At 47.6% G+C, this 19,488-nt stretch overlaps 1 protein-coding gene across 9 annotated transcripts in view; it reads left to right on the forward strand.

The window, feature by feature from the left end:
• The window catches only part of B3galt5 (beta-1,3-galactosyltransferase 5), a 58,963-nt gene that overhangs the window by 31,772 nt on the left and 7,703 nt on the right, over positions 1-19,488 (forward strand). The window contains exon 1 of one of the 9 annotated variants that reach the window (XM_070030719.1): positions 5,911-5,968. The exons of 4 other annotated variants lie outside the window; for them this stretch is intronic. The gene's annotated coding sequence lies outside the window, so the exon portion shown is untranslated. Of the gene's footprint in view, positions 1-5,910; positions 6,128-6,285; positions 6,404-8,029; positions 8,109-17,899; positions 18,049-19,488 lie in introns of those variants that run through there. 4 more of the 9 variants (XM_070030713.1, XM_070030720.1, XM_070030721.1 and 1 more) reach the window with 4 other exon arrangements.

The raw sequence follows: 19,488 nt of genomic DNA on the forward strand, positions 1-19,488 counted from the left end.
GGCTCACAGACTTTTCTCCTGGGCTGGCTTCCCTTGAACTGGAATCCTCAGATCTCAGCCTCCTGCAAAACTAGGATTACAGGTGTGAGCCACACTGGAGCCTGGCTACTAATAGGTATTTTGATGATAAATGAACTTAACTGCCAGCTGTATCAGGAGATGAGTACCATGTAACGAAATTATTTCCCAAACACATCTAAAATTTTTATGTCTAATTTTGACTGTCATTCTACATCCTCAACAGGAGCTGAAGGGCTAGCAGTTATGTGACCACTAAAATGAGCGAGCAAAGTGGCTGATTATTCTTTCACTTGTATCCTGAACTTTCCTGTAGAGGTCATGAGCTCAGTTCTGTCAGATTCTTGTTTTGTGATCTTTGGACAATTACTAATTTCTTCATGTCTTAGGTTAACAGATTGTCCTGGTTGCACCTCTCCTGTGAATCTGATTTGTTTATTTTGGTTAATCAGCTGTTCTGATACCTGAGGGATGAAGAAGAGTGAGATTTTTGTGGGCGCTGTGCGTTGTCGTTGTAATGATTGGCAGATGTGGTCTGTTTTTCCTGTAATTGTGTGAAAAGTTGTTTTCAAGGTACTCGGATTTCATATTGCTCAAAGTTCAGGCTGTGGTTTTGAGGCATTAAAATAATTGCTTTTCAAGTATGTGGGGAGCAGCCAACAAATAACAGAGAAGCCCCTCCAGCCATGCTAGATGCTGACATGTGCCACCAGCTTCCCATTTAAAGGATGTCACAAGCTGGGCGCCGGTGCCTCGTACCTGTCATCTTAGCTACTCAGGAGGCTAAGATGTGAGGATCACGGTTTTATGCCAGTCCAGGCAGAAAAGTCCCTGAGACTCTTATTTCCAATTAACCAGCAAAAAACTGGCAGTGGAGGTGTGCCTCCAGTGGGAAAATATTAGCCTTGAGCAAAAAAGCCAAGTGAGAGTATGAGACCCCGGGTTCAGGCCCCAGATCCAGCACAGCAATTTACATATATAGATGCATGTGTATGTGTGTGTGTGTACGCACGCGCGTGTGTGTGTACGTCCACATGCATTTTTTATGTGTGTCTTCCGGATCTAGCTTCCACATATGTGTGAAAATGCATATGAAAATTTTTGCTGAGGCTCACCCCTCTTTGAGTGCTTATACGTGTTTTGGTTCATTGTGAGCCAAGCAGAGAAACTCATGGCCAAAGTGTTCATCTAAACAGCAGTGATCACTCCTGTGAGCCAGGCGGGGCACAGGAAGTCCAAGTGGCTTTTCAGCATCCCAGTTTTATAGGAAGTCTGACATGATGTCCACGTAGCTTTGGGGAAGAATGGACGTGAATGAAGGGATTGAGGAATTGGAATGGATCGGGAAGTAGGAACCAGCAAATGCGATGGCGCTGACATTGCTAAGGTGGAGGCGTGGATGGGAGGGAGCGCGTGGCTCCCCAACATAGCTCTTACTGACTGCTGCTCCCTGTTCACTCTGAGAGAGGACAGTTCAGCATGAGTGAAGTTGGACTTTGTTTTGTTCCCTTGTTTCACTTTCTCAAGGACGAAGTGGCCAAATTACCTCACCTTTAGTTCCTAGCTGACCAGTTTAGTATAAATAAAATGAAGGGTTCCAAGATGCTCTCCAGTCATTATTTTCTGGTTTTCACTATTTTGGGATCTTGTTTTGCCTTTCTGCTTTAAGACTCAGTTTACCAGTAGACTCCATAGAAGAATCCATTTGAGTGACAGAACACAAAACCACACTTCAAATCTGGAATTTTCTCGGGTGTTTATTCAAAGAACTATGTATGTCTCATATGTTTTATTTTATTGTTGTTTTAAAAGTATTTTTTGTTGTTATTATAAAGGTGATGTACCGTGGGGTTCCTGTTTCATAAGTCACATGAAGAGTGCATTTCTTTTCGGACAATCCCACCCCTTTCCTCACTCTCTCCCAGTTTTCCCCTCCTGTCTCCACCCTCAAGTTGTATATAGTCATTTGCTCACATAGTGACAGTGACACCACTGCTGTATTTGTCCCTCCATTGCTATGTCCCTCACTTCACATCCTACACCTACACTGTCTCACTGAGGCCTAACCTGACACGAGCACTTTTTAGATTCCTGTTTTTGGGTGGTTTCTAAGACACAGTATTCACACATGTCTCTAGAAGCTCTGTGTTCAAGTGCAGTGTTCTAAAAGGCGTGAGCTGTTCCATCAGACAAAGGAGAAGCTCTGGTCAAACCTTGGGTGGAAAGTTAAAATGGCCCAGCCAAAGAAGTGGCAAAGGTGGTTTCCGTGTGGTGTAGCTCTGGAGATCCTGGGCCTCTGACTTACTTTGTTCCTGGTCTTGACCCAGCAGCAACCCCATCAAACCCATTCAGTCAGTGTGTATCTGATTTCCTCATCCGTCTGTGGGATGTGGTCTTCACAGGCTGCTTTAGTTTCAGATAAGTTTGGGCATCCGACCTTTGAGTTCCCATTTTGAGCCTCATTCTACTCACTAGCTGTAAGTCGAATGCGTTCAAGAACCCAGCACTAAACCTGTGAAGCCATCAGTTTCCTAGTTTACAACTTTGCCTCCCCCTCTCCCACCTCCTCTCTCTAATGCACACGGGCACTCTAGATGGGAGGGCCAGTTTGGGTCCTTTATTGGTAGAAAGGACTCTACCTGACCTCTAGCCCGAATTTTGGCTGTTAGCCCTTCTCTCCTACTGTTTTGTCTGTCTGTTTTTTGTTTGTTTTGGTGGCATGGGGATTGAAACTCAGGGCTTCTCATTTGGTTAGCTTGCTCGCTCGTAGTTGGCATTCTACTACTTGAGCTATGCCTCCAGTCAAGCTTTTTGCTGGTTATTCTGGAGATAAGAATCACATGGATTTTTCTACCCAGGCTGGCTTTGCACCTTCAAATCCTCCAGGTCAAACCCTCCTCTGTGGCCAGGATCACAGGCATGAGCCACTGGCACTTGGCTCTTTCCTTTTCTTAATGAGTAGTTTTGCTGGGGATGTAATATATCAACATCAAATTTCATCTGTAAAGTCTTTAGCAAACCCCTAGTCCCTTTTCTCTCCCTGACAGTGTGGTGAAATTTACCTAAGTTAAACTTGCAATTTTGACCACAATCCTACGGCATTTTGTAACACACAGTATTGGGCAAATAACACCCTATTTGTCTCCAGAACATGTTCATCACTCCAAAAGGAAACCAGACCTGTTCCCAGTCATTTCCATCCACCCGGCTTCCCCAGACCCCAGCAGCCAACATTTAAATTCATGTCTCTGAATTATCGTCCTTGTGAAGGGTGAGTGACACTCTGTGTGTGGATGTACGTCCATGGTTATCCATGCTTTCCTCAGGGTGCTTTGTTGTTCCCTCCCTTTGGCAGACATCGTTGCTGTGAGCACAAACGTGCAAAGAGCTGCCGAGTCCAACTGTGGGAAGTTGGAATTGCTGGATCATCTGGTCATTTTATTCTTTTTTTTTTGAGGGATTGCTATGCTATTTTCCACAGTGTCTGTACTGTTGTTTACTTGACCAGTGATGCCCAGGGCTCCAACTTGTGTGCCTTATCACTAGCATTTGCCGTTTTCTGTTTAGATGTATCATGGGACCATCATTCCCCAATGATTGTCCACATCCAGTATGTTCACTTGTCTCTTGGCCATCTATCGGTCTTCTCAGGAGAGATGTCTGTCCCTGTCCTTGGCCCGTTTCCCTGTCGGCTGTTTTCTGTTGCTGATAAACCCTGAACCTTTCACACATCTGAGGCTCTCACCGCTGTGAGCTTGGTTCCTGGGTAGATGTCGAGGGCCGTCTGCTTCCTTCTGCTCTCCCCTCCCTTCATTTCCCAGCAACCATCATTACTCTTCCAGACCTCTGCATTCTTTCCCACCGTTCACATCCCCAGCCTTGGGCTCACTGGACAGGTGGCTCGGTGGAGGTGGGGTGAGGGGGGTGGAAATTTTATGGAAGCCATCAACACCATCTTTTTCTTGGCTCTGATTTAGCCATGGTGACTTCACCCTTCATGGTGAAGCCATGGTGACTTCATGGAGGTCAAAGCTTCTGGCTCACAAGTCTTCTGCAGGATTGGCCCTGATGATGCTGGATGTCCTCTTTCTTCTTGAGTGCCTCTGATCCTGGGCCTCCGGGAGGCCAGGGAGGGAGTGGTTGGGATGGTTTGGGTGCAGGCTCTGCAGGGTTCTCACTTGGCTGGAGATCTTACCCCGACATCAGGGTATAAGGAGATCCTTAGCACCACGCATGGGCTGCGGGCAGGGCTGACACTCACAAGGCGTCAGCCTGTCCGCTCCACCGGGACTTTGGTCTGGGTTTTCTCTCGTGCATCTGATTGAGCCCTCTCGCCCCCCTTTCTTGTCCTTATTTTTAAGTTCCATTCTTTGTGCTCCGCTGATTGGTTCCTGGCTGCTGTCATGTCATGGTCCCTCTTGATGTAGGCTGATCGAAGCGGGACACTGGCTACGTCCCAGTGGGTTTTATGGATGAAGGACATGTCTCCCAGAGGGCGTTTTGGGCCTTGCTGCTCCTCAGCTGTCCCCCTTGGGCTGCTACAGGCTCCTCAGTGCTGCGTCAGAGATGGAGAATCTGACCCCACACCAGTTCCTAGGAGTTGTCGGTCACCTGTGCAGTGGACCGAATGGAACCAGGGGAAAAGATCGTATCCCGAGCAGGTGTCAGGAATCTCAGGGCTTTATGCATCGAGTACACTCGCAGAGTTCTTTAAGTCTGTCTATGTTATCACCTGAGTACTTCCTACTTCCTAGGCATTGGACTATTAGTCAGCTTCAGTTTACCACAACAAAATACCAGAGGCAACTATGTTATAAAGAGAAAGCTTTCATGTAGCCGTTCTTTTGGAGGTTCAAGCCCAAGCTCAGGGAGTTTCCTGACCTTGTTTGATCTCCTGTGAGGCGGCCTGTCTTGGGCAGAGGACACATACAGGCAGGTAGACATTTTGAGCTGGAGCAGGGACAGGAAGGGCAGCATCCCACAGCTCTTTCCCGGGCACCCCAGCTGGCGAAGGCCCCTTCCTAGACTTCACCTCCGGAAGGTCTGCACTTCCGAGGCGGCTGCCTTCTGGGCTCAGCCTTTCGTGGGGGGGGGGCACTCAAACCAATACCCACACTACAACAGGTAGCAGGAAGTGCTCACCTAGGTAGCAGGAAGTGCTCACATAGGTAGTAAGAGGTGCTCACTTGACCTGTACAAGATCATTCAAGTATTACAGTCTCATTTTTGTTTTTCACCTCTCCTTTATGGAGAAAAGTGACTTGCATGGTTAGGTGTTCACAGAGGTTCACGGCCTGGCACAGTTAAGGTTCTATTCAGTTTAGATTCCAAGCAATACTCCGGACAATTTGATTGTGAGACTATAGTCATTATTATTATTTGCTATATTTCATAACTAATCTGTTATATACATTCCATTTTTCCTTTGAACCCATAGTCAATTATCTTTCTAAGTGGTTGGGATTCTATCTTTATGACACCTGGTGTTAATTTCTACCTGTGTTGCTTTGGGACTATGGTGATAGTCTATTTTTCTTGTATCTATTCATGTAATAGCAATATTGGTTTAAAATGAAAATAACTAGAATGTTAAAATAGTGCCAAGAAGTCATTTATTACAGTATAGACTTGAATTTTGTACCCCCCATTGTCTAATTCAAATGGAATATATCTTTTCAATAAAGTTCTTAGTGCCACTTGCTAGTTTGGGTTTTTATGGTAAAACACTCTCAGCCTGTTTGGAAACAAGCTTCTCGCAAAGCTTGATAACCTGTGAAAAATTAAGAGACACTCTCTAGCAAGTCTATCAATGTTTAACAGCTTTAACAAGCCTTTCAGAAGTGTCATGTGTTAGCTGAGAATCATTTCACATTAAAATCTCTGGTTTTCCTGCCAAAGTTATCTTCAGTGAGAGCCATGTCTTTGTAGCTAGACTTGGAGCAGAGTGAAGGTAAGGAAAGCTGGAAAGAAGTTCCATGGAAAACCCAGATGTGGGAGGGGACCTTGTGTGCACCGCTGAGTCTGAGCTCTGCCAATACCATGGTTGACATCCTAGCCAGGCTCCGCTTCCCAGGGCCTCACGCGGCGCCCCTCACAGTCTGTACCTGAGGTGAGCGAAAGCACCCTCACCCTCTGTCTCTCCTTCCTCTTCCTCTTCCCCTCCTAGTTTCCCCTGGCGCATCCTGGCATCTGTGCTGGGTTTATGATTTCAAGTGACAGACAAGGAAATGCTTGCTCTTGGTCAGTGACGGCGGTTGAATTTCCCTTCCTTTCCTGGTCACCCAGTTGGAAAAGCTTATCTGGCGTCAGGGAAGATAGTTGGTGTAATTTTCCTGCCAAGGTATCTTTGCTTAGACCTGAGCAGAAGACAGAAGGCGGGCCCGAGGTAAGACGAGGCAGAAAGCTGAAGGATGGGGAGGGACAAGGTCCCACGCTGTCTTCAGGGCTGACTCGACCACCCACCTTCTCTTTGGTGATGGTGGCGGTGTGGAGAATGTGCCCAGGCACCAGTGAAGATCTGGTGGGGAAACTACGTGGGCGGCATCTCACTCATTCCTATCTTTCTTTCAAAATCTTCCGGGAGGCTGCGTGGTTCCATACAAGGGGATGTGATGTTCCACCCTGGGTGGCTGTTCTGTTTGGGTCTGAGGATGTCCACAGAGGGGCCTGTGGGTGCCCAGACACACGGGGGCACCAGAAGAGCCCAGCCAGTGGCTTCTCTTCCTGCTGCTGCTGCTGGTGTCTGGCATTCCTTAGGTTATAGGAGAGCTACCCTCTCTCTCTCTCTCTCTCTCTCTCTCTCTCTCTCTCTCTCTCTCTCTCTCTCTCTCTCTCTCTCTCTCTCTCGGGTCCAGTCATGGGCACTGTCCCTCAGCTCTTCAGCTCAAGGCTAGCGCTCTACCACTTGAGCCACAGCACCACTTCTGGCTTTTTCTGTTTATGTGGTGCTGAGGAATTGAACCCAGGGCCTCATGCATGCAAGGCAAGCACTCTACCACTGAGCCACCTTCCCAGCCCAAGCCACTCTCTCTTGTGGTCTGCCCTGTCACGTTCTGTGGATGTCAGTGCCCAAATACCTTCAAATTAAAAGGACACCAGACATGTTGGAGTAGATGCCCACTCTACTCCAGTGAGAACTACTTCAGCAAAGATTCTATGTCCAGATAAATTCAAGTTGTCTGACTAACAGTCAATATTCATGAAGTCACTCAGTAAACATTTATTGAGCATTTATTATGTGAAATGTACTATATGGGGTGTTGAGATTTATGTATATATGTATGTGATAAAATATTTCCTGTGCCCATGCCATTTACAATATAGAAGAAGAGAACTATAGCATGGTATAATAAGGAACTGTGCTGGTTCCACCAAGGGGATGTTGGTGCGGTCTGCTCATTAGAAAAGCAGGGGAGAGTTTGCACTGGACTGAGGGGGTGATGAGGAGGTCCCCCACGGGCCTTCAGCAAGGGCTGAAACACCATGTGGTGGCACAGTGGAGGAGGACAGGTGTCAGCGCCAGGGTGACTTGGGTGACGCAGCTGCACTGGTGGTGTTGGACAGTTCTGATGGGTCTGGGGCTGTCGGGCATGGCGGAGAAGGGTGGGTGGGAGGAAGGTGATAGACCAGGTCTGCCGATGAGTTCATTCTTTCTTCACCCAAGCAGGCTACGCTGATGTTGGACAAAGTCATTTTCTCAGATCCACGGTGGGGCAGAGACAGGATCTGAGCGGCTCTGGGACTCATCGAGGGAATGAGGCAATTTTCAGGGGACGGCTCTTCTTTAGCGGGCTCTTCAGGAGGGTGAACAAAAGTTGTGAGGGGAATACCTATTTTCTGCTAGAATGGCTTGCAAACACCCACAGTGGCAGGGAGGAAGGCAGGATCACCACACCCCTGCAGAGGGAAGGGAGGGGCAGGCAGGGATGGAGCTAGGATGTGGGGAAGAGCACATCCTTTGTTTCGAGCCAGCAGACTGCCCAGATTATTCATTTCAATAACTTACTCAACAAATATTTGTGCATTTCTTACTACTTCCTGCCCGCTCTGCCAGCCTCAGGGTTTTCAGCCTCTTGGAGCTACATGGCAAGGTAGATACATTATCCTATTGCTTCTTGGTTCATTTTTTTTTTTCCTGACCCCAAAGACTTGTTGTTGAGAAATGACTGTCGTACCTTTCTCTCCTCAGACGGAATGCTGTGGCTGTGGGATCAGGGGATTGGCTGGCCGGGTTCATCTTGGGGAGGGGAGGGGATGGAGGGCTGGCTCCATCCATTGTAGGCCATGGTGATTTTCTTTTCTTGATGTCAAAATCTTTATGTGGCTGTAAACTGAAGATTGGTTACCTACATTATTCCTTGTTCTGGTTTGTTCAAAATGCATTTTTTTAAAAAAAAAGGCATCAACATCATCTTTTTCGGTCTATATTAATGAGTGAGAATGGACAGAATTTGGCTTTTTGACTTTGGTTTGTTGTGCTCAAACTCATCTCTGATATTCTATTGTATATACAATGGTTTTACTCCATTCATTGGTTATTGACTGAATCTACATTTGTCTGTGGTAGACAATACTACAGTCAACCTGGGCCTGCAGTTGTCTTTCTTGTATGTTTACTCTCCTGTGGCTATGTGCCCAACAAAGGGGTGGGGAGTTGGTCATAAGGGAGGTCTATTTTTATTTGTTTTTGAGAAGCTTCCATACTGATTTCCATAGTGGTTGCTTACATCCCAACAACAGTGTATGAGGGTTCCTAAGAACCCCGCATCCTCACCAGCATTCATTGTTTGTTTTCTTGATGATTACCATTCTTACTGGGGTGAGATGGAATTTTGGTGTGGTTTTGATTTGCATTTCCTTTATGACTAAGGATGTCAGACATTTCTTCATGTCCTTTTTAGCCATTTATATTTTTTCTTCTGAGAACTGGCTGTTTAACTCGTTTGCTGTCTATTAATTGAACTATTTGTTCTTTTGCTGTTTTATTTTTTTTGAGCTTGTTGTACATGTTGAATATCATTCCCTTTTCCAACGAGTAGCAATCAGCAGGAGTAATTTTGTGAATGTGGATGTGCTATTGAAAGCAGTTTAATGTAATATCCCTTAAGATCCCAGTGTCATTTTTTGTAGAGATAGAAAAGTCAATCCTAAAATTCACATGGATGCCTAAAGGGTCCCGAATAGCAAAAGCAATTTTGGGCAAAAGAGCAGTGCTGCAAGTGTCACAATATTGGCCTTCAAATTATACGAAAGAGTCATAGTAACAAAATCAGCTTGGTTCTAAGACAAAGGAAGATACGAAGACAAGTGGAACAGATTGGAAGACTAAAAAATAAAGCAGTACAACTTCAAGTATCTGGAACCAATACACTGGAGGAACTACTGTCTTCAACAAATAGATCTGGGAGAGCAGCTATCTGCATGCAGAAGACTAAAACACCAGATACCTGTGTCTCCCTGTGAAAAAAGCAACTCCCAGTGGATCAAATGTCTTAATGTAATAACTAATATCTTAAAACTACCACAGGGAATTGTAAGGAAATCTCTGAAAGGTATAGGCCCGAGTAATTATTTTCTGAATAGGATTCCAGTAGTCGAGCAGCTAAGAGCAAGAACAGGTGAATGGGATGCTATCAAACGAAGCAGTGTCTGCACATCAAAAGAAAGAATTCCAGAATCAAGAGAAAGCCCATGCAGAGGAGATAGTCGTGACTTGCCAACGCTTTCGTTCTTGATGATGACGGAGGAGCTTTTCAGTGGCTAGGGTTTCTTCTTGATGATGGTAGAGTTTCTTTTTCTTTTTCTTTTTTTCTGAAGAGAATGAAGCTTTGAATTCTAGAACCAAGGTGCACAATGTGCAACAGTATCAGTGTAATTTAATAGCTGTTTACATCTGTGAGTTCCTCCCATTTGACAAATTTTGTTCAAATACATTTGCTTTCTTTAATCCCTACTGTCCTACAAGGCAATCTTATCTTCTTCACTAGTCTTAGTAGATTGACTTTATGATGCAGTAAATAATGGATCATGATGAAGAACTTGAAAAAAAAAACACCCTATATTTAATCGCTTCCCTGTGAAGTGGAGGATGGATTGGAAAAAGAGGAAGGTGAAAAAGAAAAGTGTATGTTTCTGTGCAATGGGAAGGAGTGCTGGTCACGTGACTCTCCCACACCTGACAGAGGGTAGGAGAAGGCTGGGGAATGTCCTTTAGTCCTCTCTCCCACTTCTCATGTTCCGGTGGCTCTGTCGGCCATGTTTGGTTGGTGTGGTTGGCTCTGTGTGCTCCAGGCTTCCTTTTCCTTGATCATGGTCTTCGGCTCTGCAGGGTTTTACTCTTGACTACTCCTATCTGGAAATGAAACTAGATTGTAGCCTTGCAAGTCTGAGATGGGGCCTCTTGGCAATTCAAATCCTGGACCTGGGCGGCTTTCACCCTCTGGACTGACTTGAGCCTGAGACATTTATATTGAACTCAGTAAGTCCAGAGTCTAGACATAGAATCTCCTTCAAACCAGGCAAAGTGGTCTGGATCTCAAGTGGCAGAAGTCACGTGTGTTTATGCGAGTTCAGTTATTAGAAAAACAGTTCAAAGTGCATTCCTGGTTCATGTCTATCAGTAGATTTATCTCAGTTTCCCCAAGATCATTAGCACACAACGGGAGCCAGAGGAACCCCTGTCATCGCTGCAGATAAGCCCCTCCTACCCAAGGTCATTGCCAGGGCACCAGGAAAAGAGGGTGTGCATCACCCAGCCCTCCCCAGAGGCTGAGTGCCATCCTACCAGATCCCCGCAAGGAGGAAGAAGGGCCAGGTGACGTCTACGTGAGCACCTGCTGTATACAGCAGCACTGCTGTATACAGTCTCCTCACCTAATCAGCCATATCCTGTCATTTTGTAGACATGCACTGCAGGAAGGCACAGAGGTGCTTTTGCCTTTGCCCCTTTCCACATACCCAGACTCTTCTTTTACTGTCGGTTCTGGGACACCTCCGTGTGTCTGTGGACTGGCCCAGTGGTCTCTCCTGCCTCTTCCCGCATGTGGCTTGCAGACCTTAGGCTCGGCTTTTGTCAAAACATACCAGACAAATGAAAAAGCTGCTCATTCATACCTCTGCCCCCTGGGAACCCACGCACCATGGCTTTCTAGTTGCAGCAGTCTGCGGTTGTCTGAGGGGACAGATGAGACCTTTCAGGATGTTTCAGAAGAGGAAGGGCTATTCACCATGGGTGAATTCTGTGGCCAGCCATGGCTTGAAGCAATCAACCGAGTGTCAGAAGTGACTTCATCGTCCTTGCTGGGGACAAGGTGCCAGAGAAAGCCTTTCTACTTTTAGATCAAGGTGACTAATGTGAGGATTGGGCTGGTGCGGAGAGAAGCAAGGCTGAGAGGGAGAGCTGGCTTGGAAGACAAACCTCTTTATTCTTCTGGGTAGGTAAGAAGGCTGTGAATAGAACAGTGGGTCCAGAGAAACTCATTCCCAGAGCCCCACACTGGGCTGCATAGAGGAGAATCCCAAGGAAATCCCAGTTGTTCATAAACCAGACCCTCACCCTCACCCAATCCCTAACAATTCCTAACCCAAACCCAATCCCTAACCCAAACCCAGTTCCTTACCCAAACCCAATTCCTAACCCAATCCCTAACTGTAACCCGCTCCCTAAACCTAAGCCTAACCCCAAGCCTAACCCCATCCCTAACTCAATTCCTAACCCAAACCCAATCCCTAACCTAAAACCAATTCCTAACCCAAACCATCCCTAACTCTAACCCGATCCCTAAGCCTAGTATGAGCAAGGCCCTGGCTTCATACTCCCTCCTGCCTTTCTTTAGGCTGCTGGGCTTAGCTAGCAGGAGAGAGAGTGGCAGGTGTGTTCTTCACGAGTAATTCTGTCATTCCGCATAGGAACTTCAGGCCAGCAGCATTTTCCAGTCCAGTGGCTAGAAACGGGACTACACCCTCCTTCCTGCTGCTAACTCTATGATGCCCTCGAGGGACGGAGTGGGCTTGTGGGGGAGGTAGAGGCCAGGGTTTTAGAGCCTAGGACCAACCTCCAGGGTCCCATGTGCGGTCTTGCAACTCTCCCCCAACCCCCACCCCATACCAAATAAAAAGACATGGTGAAAGGCAGAGAAAGGAGATTTGTTCTGTGGCAGCCATGGGAAGACAGCGCTTCAGTTTATCTCTGGCTGTCTTCAGAGGTGCAGATAATGGCTACAGGTTAAATGGGAGCACTGGGGCGGAGGATGAGGACGGTGTGAGCAGCCTCAAGGCTCAGGCATGGCCTGCGGTAGGCGCTCAGCCACGGTCTCCTGAGGCCTGGCAGGCGGGCTGTAGCTTCTGCCTAATCAACGAGATGAGATTTGCCTTTTGGCACAAGATGCTTCCTGGTAAATCTTGTTCTTCCTGGAGCCCAATGTAGTGGTTGAAACATGACTGACCATAACAGGAATTGGCTCAGATCAAAGAACACAGATGCAAATGTGTGTGTGTGTGTGTGTGAAAGGGGGGGGGGAGGGAGGGAGACAGGAGGGAGGGGCCAAGTGTTCGGCTTTTAGTTAATTCACATGCCCAACACAAGCATCTTTGAAGGCGGGTGGAACAAGCAGGGATGAGATGCAACCCCCACGAGAAGTCTGCACGGAACAATCCAAAGGGCGCTGCCGGGCATTGTCAGGAGAGCTTTGCTGAAGACCTGGCATCTGAGGGGAGGCTGGCATCAGTCGGCCCAGCAGAAGTGGGTGGATATGGGGGCAAGAGTCAGCTCAGGACACTGGCTTGAGGGCAGAGACCCAGGGGAGGGAGCCCACTGGAACGGGCCGGCCGAACACCGTGAGCTGGCCTGCGGTGCCCAGAGCACTCACACACTGGCTTCTTCACATAGCGATCTTCAAGCCTGGTCTGCGAAGCATGCCTCACTCTGCACGGTCAAAAGCTGCAGATAGCGTCCGGTGCATCTCACGAGAAATTGACCTGGGCAGACCTGGATTTCCAGAATGATCTCCATCCTTGGTTTTGTTTTCTAGATGTATAATTTAAAACAGTTATTAATGTAATTAAAAATGATCTGTAAGTCGTTGTACAAAGAGATGTCAACCTGTCAGTTTGTGAGTGAAGCACATCTTGATCCACGCTGCCCTTCTATCGTTCTCCTCTATCTTCTCCCCACCCCACTCATCCCCTCAGTTTACCTGGTTGCATTTTTCATGCACCGGTTATTGTGAGTATTCACTGTCTCTCTCCCTCGTCGGCCTCTCCTCATCAGGATTTCCCATCATCAGATCATGTCTCTGCTTCCTGGTACTCACTTTGTTAAACTGTAAGTCTCTTGAAGGAATTACACCACTAAAATCTCCCCCTGTGTCTACTGGCTTTTGTCAGTATGTTCGTGTGTACATTCATACGTTTTATATATGTTTATAATTCAGACCTAATTTCTACACATGAGAGAAAACACGTGCCGCTTGTCTCTATGAGCTTGACACACTTCACTTAACATAATTTTTACCAGGTCCATCCATTTCCCTGCAAATGACATCTGTGATTCTTGCCGATAGGTGAGTAACATTCCACCAGAAAACCGGAAGTGGCGCTGAGCGACAGTGCCCAGGCCCAGAGTTCAAGACCCATGACTGACAAATAAAATTAAAAAATAAGATAAAAGCTGGGCACTGGTGGCTCATGCCTGTAATCCCAGCTACTCAGGAGGCTGAGATCTGAGGATCATGGTTCAAAGCCAGCCCGGGCAGGCAAGAACATCTGTGAGACTCTTATCTCCAATAAACCACCAGAAAACCGGAAGTGGTGCTGTGGCTCAAGTGGTAGAGCGCTCACCTTGAGCTGAAGAGCTGAGAGACAGTGCCCAGGCCCCACGACCAACCACCAACAATAGTAAAAAAAAAAAAAAAAGTCAGACTTTTGGTAAAATAAATATGGCAAATTCTATAGAACGTGTCACCTGCTTAGAGATTCCTCTTTAGATTTAAAGGGGTTGAAAATTATTCATATGTCTAGATAGACCACCACCATTCCAACAATAGAATATACCCAGCTTTCTTGTTCGCCTGCCTAGTTGATTATCTCCCCAGAAATAATTGCTTACATTGGTAAGTTTTGTCTGGTTCTGCTTCGTATACATGCAGTCTCCCTGTGTTCTAGTCATGCCCGGCTCTCTTTATTGGGCATGATACCTGTTGGGTTACTTTGTAGTGTTATCAGTCATTTGTAATTTTGTTTATGCCTGTGAAGCTTTTATCTATCCTGTCGTTGCTGGAAACTTCTTGACAGTGGTTATGTTGTTGATCAGTTTATCTTCTCTCAACCTCTTTCAATGACCATGAATGTAGAGCTGGACCATTGAATCTTTGCCCTCTGTAATCCAACCCTGAAAGCTTGTCCGACAGGCAGCTGGAGATGTCCTATGTGAGATTCTTTCCTTTCTGGCTCACGGGCAGGTCAGGCTCCCAGGGCAGGGTAGCAGGAAGCAGCCTCTCCTGGGACAGCTCTACGTGACTTCTTAGCAGAGAAGAGCTCCTGGCCCCCTCCCTCCCCCCATTTCTGGCACGTTCCAAAGGGTGCATTTTAAGCTTGCTCCACTGATGTAGCTGACATGGGACTTCTGTCATTGGGTGTGTGTGTGTGTGTGTGTGTGTGTGTGTGTGTGTGTGCATGTGTCTCTACCCTTCTAGCTAAGTCTACGTCTTCCCCTGGGGGCCTCTGAGCTCTTCCTTGGAGTTCACTCTCAGTCCTGTGTGCTTATTCTTACAACCTTTTCTTTTCTTTTCTTTCTTTTTTTTTTTTGACAGTCCTGGGGCTTGAACTCAAGGCCTACTGTCCCTGAGCCTTTCTGTGCTCAAGGCTAGCACTCTACCACTTGAGCCACAGCACCACTTCCAGATTTTTATGTTTATGTGGTACTGAGGAATTGAACCCAGGGTTTCATGCATGCATGACAAGCACTCTACTTCTAAGCCACCTTCCCAGCCCCCTTTAGAATGTTCCTAACTTCATACTGTTAATCTCTCGCTACTCCGATCCAGCGTCATACAAATAATGCTCTGTGTCAAAATTTACTTTATTTTGAGTTACTATGTGGTTTCTTTCTCCTGTTTGGGGCCTGACTCCCAGAACCACTTCTGGTCATTTCTGACGCGTGAATTACAGGAGTGCTAAGCACTGTAAAACTTGGCACCCCTCAGTGTTGCCACCCGTTTGGTTTTAGTCCTGGGGGCAGTGGTGGCTCATTACGGTTTTATCTGATGATGAGTCACGTTGACCTTTCTTGGGTGTTTAGAGTTTTGGACATTGTGTGTGTGCGTATGTGTGTGTGTGTGTGTGTGTGTGGTGTGTGTGTGTGTGTATGTGAGAGAGAGAGAGAGAGAGAGAGAGAGAGAGAGAGAGAGAGAGAGAGAGAGAGAGAGAGAGAGAGAGAGGGAAATACCTATGCATAATCCATGCTTTAAATTATAGGCATTTTGATCCTTTTCTCTTCTTTCCCTCCTTTCTTTTGCTTATTGTCTTGAAATCATTGTACAAAGCACTTTCACCTCAGTGTGTCTGTTTCCATGTGTGACACATCCTATCCGTGTGGCGTTTCCCATCGTTTTCTCCCATCCGTCTTTCTCCTCAAGTTTCCTAGTTCCGTGTTCTCATGGGTGCATTAAATATTATCACGGCATTCATCCGTGAGTCCTGCTCCCTTTTCCCACCCCTTCCCCTCATCTCCCACTCTGCCGCCTCAGACGTGTTCCACTTCCTTGTGTTCATTTCCTTAGACTATCTGTTAGTTGTTCAAAGGGGTTACACCATGGGAGTCCACCCTGTGTGTACTGTGCCCGAGTCAGCACACGTGCATATGGCCCTGGATGTCTTTTATGTGTCTTCACTTTAGGTCAGTTTCCCACATATGCAAGAAAATGTGTCTTTTGTCTCTGAGTCTGGCTGGCTTCGCCCAGTGTGGACCTCCTCGCCCCCCCTCCGCCCCCAGGTTCATTCAGTTTTTGATGACTTGTGGATGTTCCTGACATGTGCTGGACGGCAGCCCCTGTCAGGAGTGTGGATGTAGCTTGGTGGCTGTATTCTAGTGGATGTCTCACTTTCTGAGGGTGTCTTCTGAACTCCCATTTAACAGCTTTTCCTTTCATGGTGTTTTTTTTTTTTTTGTCAGTGGTGGGGCTTGAACTCTGGGCCTGGGCGCTGTCTCTCAGCTCCACTTCTGGTTTTCTGGTATCTAATCGGAGATAAGAGTCTCATGGGCTTTCCTGCCAGGCTGGCTTTGAACCTCCACCCTTGGATCTCAGCCTCCTAAATAGCTAGGATTATAGGCGTGAGTTACCGGTGCGCCCGGCTCCTGGTTTTTGTTGTTTTTTAATGACAGTTAAAAAATAAAAACATACGATGCACAAGACAAGAGTGTAGTGGGTTCTTATTCTCAGGTAGTACAGAAATAAAACAAGGAAGGATGAGCACAGTTGGAAAGAGTTAAGAGGAAGTGAAAGGAGCTTAGGAGAGTTAACAGTGGACCCCAAAACCAGTTGTCCCGCAGCGTGGCCCTGGCTTCGTGTCCTCCTTCCTTCCCCCTCCTCCCTGTCTCCCTTTCTCTTCCCTTCAGGCAGTCTGTCAGATTGATATGTTTGAAGCAGGCTGTTCCTTCTCAGGCCAGTGGCCTCAGGATGGCGGCCTGGCCAGGGCTCATGGTGTGTTTGCAACAGGCAAGACCCTCTCCTGAGTAGTCTGTCTGAGAAAGGTGTTTGGCCTGAGACAGGTCAGGGCCCAAGACCCTCCTCTGGGCGGTGGTTTGTAGGAGGGCTGGCGTGGGTTTTATGGCCACCCTGGGTGATGGCCGCTGGTGTGGGGGTAAGCCTGTGGGTGGTAGTCTCTGGTGTGGGGGAGGGTAAGCCCCTTGGTGGCAGCCCCTGATATGAGGGGCAAGCTGGCCAGACTGGTTTGTTGATATCTTTCACCTAGTTGAAGATTAGACAGCTTCTTTCCCAGAAAGTCACGCTATCTTCTACCTTTTGCTAAACTGTCTGTGTGGTATCGATTTTCGAGTGTAGTTTGCCCTTCCTTTACCCCGACTGGGCCTGCGTGGACCTGGGACACGGTGAGAGGTCAGTCTCCACTGTGTATTACTGGGACACGTTGGTGGGGAGCATCCTGGGTGCAGCTGTAGTTTGGCTCCATGGATCTCTTGGTCTCTGTGCCACCTTTCTTAATTAAAACACACATGAGCTTATCCCTCTTGTGAAAGGGATCCTGGCTTCTGTTATAAGGTAGGCAAGTGGGTTCAGCTGGTCTGTCCAGGTCTCCTGCCAGCTTAGAAGAAGCGTCATGGCGCACACTAAGGTACAGGGCATGGTCCGTTTCCTTCTGCTTCCTGAGCTCGCTGTCTACTTTCTTCCCCCTGGGACACCATCTTTGTTTCTCTTATTGGCATGAGAACTTGGGCCATGAGCTTGCTTGATAGGAGGTCTGCTTTGCTTGGGAGAGCTCCAAGTCAAATGCTATTCTCTCCCCAAATGCCTTCACAGACACAGCCAGAAACAATGTTCGACCAAACATCTGGGCACCCCATAGCCAAGTCAAGTTGACATAAAATTAGCCACCACACTGACGGAGCTTTGCAGTCTGCTCTGCATGTGTCATGACACTCGTCCCCCTGTTGGGTGGCAGGTAGCTAGCTGGACACTGGGTAGGAGCTTGGAGCTGCCAACTGGGCAGTGGCTGGCCTGGGCAGTGGTGAGGATCTTGCTCCTCCCTCCCCACCCTCGGGGGTGGTTGGAAGGTCACTGGCGATGCCTGACTCAGCTTGTTCTTGGAGGCTCTTTTCCTCTGCGTGTGCCAGGCTGGGTTCATGTTTCAGGGTGTCTCCTAGAGGAAGATCCTTTTAAAGAGATAGAAATCAGTGGAGCTAAGTGTCCCTGAGTCTTGGCTACCTTGGTCTTCGTCAGAAGAAGGTCGAGGCCAGGCCTCCCAAGGCTGTGCTTCTGGGGCGGGAAGGGGCTGGTGGCCAGGAAGCTTTGTTCACAGGTACGGTGCATCTTGTCCGTGTCACTTTTTCCAGATTTTGCTCCCTGTCTGTTTCCCGTGGGGAGGGGGGTCCCCGTCTTCTCTGCTCTGTGTCATCTGTGCCGTGTTCTGCCACCACTGTCCTGTCCTCACGTGGCCAGCGGGATTGTGAGGGTGAGCAGGATGGATGCTGGATTGCCTGGCTCGCGGCCCCCCCACATCTCCCCCCCACCCCCCACTCTACCCATTCTACCACCCGTGTCCCCCCCCTCCCGCATGGCTGGCCCAGGGCTCTGGCGCTCCTCAGTCCTCTCCCTCCGGTCACCACAGTGGCCCTGAGGGTCTCTTGGCCTCATGGTGTGACTTCACCCCGGATCTCTTTCCATTTAGGTCTGACGATCTTCCCCTTCCCTCAGCCATCTCCAGTGTAACTTCCAGACTGCCCCTTCAGAGTCTCGTCCTTGGGAACATGGGCTTGTGATCCTTCTGTCTCTGTGGTCTGTAACCCTGGGTCAATCTTCAGGCTAAGCCTTCCTGCCTGGGCCAGGCGAAGAATCTAGGACTTTGCCTATACTTACTTGTCAGGGAGTTAGCATGGCAGGTTGATTTCAGATACGTTTCAGGTAAGCTCTCCCAGCCCCGATGGCTCCCGCTTCATGTGTTTTACTTGTTTCCTGTTGATTCACCCTAACATGCCACCTGGTCTGTCACCAGAGGAGGCAGCGTGGGCCACGCGGAGGAGCTGGGGTGCGTGGCTCCCCAACATAGCTCTTACTGACCGCTGCTCCCTGTTCACTCTGAGAGAGTGAACTTCACTCAGCATGAGTGAAGTTGGACTTTGTTTTGTTCCCTTGCTTCACTTTCTCAAGGACAAAGTGGCCAAATTACCTCACCTTTAGTTCCTAGCTGACCAGTTTAGTATAAATAAAATGAAGGGTTCCAAGATGCTCTCCAGTCATTATTTTCTGGTTTTCACTATTTTGGGATCTTGTTTTGCCTTTCTGCTTTAAGACTCAGTTTACCAGTAGACTCCATAGAAGAATCCATTTGAGTGACAGAACACAAAACCACACTTCAAATCTGGAATTTTCTCGGGTGTTTATTCAAAGAACTATGTATGTCTCATATGTTTTATTTTATTGTTGTTTTAAAAATATTTTTTGTGTTATTATAAAGGTGATGTACCGTGGGGTTCCTGTTTCATAAGTCACATGAAGAGTGCATTTCTTTTCGGACAATCCCACCCCTTTCCTCACTCTCTCCCAGTTTTCCCCTCCTGTCTCCACCCTCAAGTTGTATATAGTCATTTGCTCACATAGTGACAGTGACACCACTGCTGTATTTGTCCCTCCATTGCTATGTCCCTCACTTCACATCCTACACCTACACTGTCTCACTGAGGCCTAACCTGACACGAGCACTTTTTAGATTCCTGTTTTTGGGTGGTTTCTAAGACACAGT

Source organism: Dipodomys merriami, unplaced genomic scaffold (genome assembly GCF_024711535.1).
Source record: "Dipodomys merriami isolate MVZ:Mamm:240054 unplaced genomic scaffold, mDipMer1.0.p SCAF_2, whole genome shotgun sequence".
Classification (NCBI taxonomy): Eukaryota; Metazoa; Chordata; class Mammalia; order Rodentia; family Heteromyidae; genus Dipodomys; species Dipodomys merriami.